This window comes from Chaetura pelagica, unplaced genomic scaffold (genome assembly GCF_000747805.2).
Source record: "Chaetura pelagica isolate M959 unplaced genomic scaffold, ChaPel_1.0 scaffold252, whole genome shotgun sequence".
Classification (NCBI taxonomy): Eukaryota; Metazoa; Chordata; class Aves; order Apodiformes; family Apodidae; genus Chaetura; species Chaetura pelagica.
In genome coordinates this window covers 344,760-345,518 of record NW_009952359.1, presented here as the reverse complement: position 1 = coordinate 345,518, position 759 = coordinate 344,760, and the positions used below count along the sequence as shown (strand labels likewise).

At 57.8% G+C, this 759-nt stretch overlaps 1 protein-coding gene across 1 annotated transcript in view; it reads right to left on the bottom strand.

Annotated features, from left to right (window-relative positions):
* The window catches only part of NPDC1 (neural proliferation, differentiation and control, 1), a 51,479-nt gene that overhangs the window by 1,920 nt on the left and 48,800 nt on the right, over positions 1-759 (bottom strand). The gene's annotated exons all lie outside the window — the stretch shown is intronic.

The following is a 759-nucleotide window of genomic DNA, read 5'->3' as shown; positions in this document are numbered from 1 at the left end:
GGATGGAACAGCCCCCCCCCCAGCCACTGCAACTGTTGCACAACGAGGTCCTTGGGGCGATCGGGTAGGTGGCAGAAAGGATTCTCCCCCCTAACCATTTGAACAAGGGGCTCTGCTCAGGACCCCCAAAGTGCCTCCAACCCACGCAGGACCCTCCGGATACTCCACCACTGTTTACTTCACACTTCGCTGGGTGACGCAAGGACCCGGGGAAAAGAGTGGGTGTCGGGAGCGCCCAGAGCTCCTCCTCTGTCCCAACACGCCTTGGGAATGTCCCCTCTGGGGCTCAGTCCTCGTGGCCAGACAGACCAAAGCCAGCACTGATGGGCACATTTGTAGTCCCCAGTCCCACACAACCAACACGTCCCCACAGGCTCAGCCGTCCGTGGGCAGCCCGTCGCTCAGCGCCCAAGGCAGGTCAAATGCTTCAGACGAAGAGAACGACGGAAGCGCCCATGACTCCCGTGCCATTCACTCAAACGCCTCTTTGCAACAAATAAGCCCGTCCTTTATAAACCACTTCCCCAGGTGTTTCCCTTCGTTTCTGCAGCGCAACCTTAAACTGCCGCAGGGGTATTTTTCGTCTTTTAATCCATTTCCATATTAGCAGCGTCATTTCACATTTTACTGACGTCCCCCTCGTCTCGAGTTTTAATCCCCAGCGCACACCGGCAACAGGACCATCCCTGCCCACACCCTCCCCCAGCCAGAAATAATCCAACCCACCCCCCCCTACCACCCAAGGAACACGACTCCCCC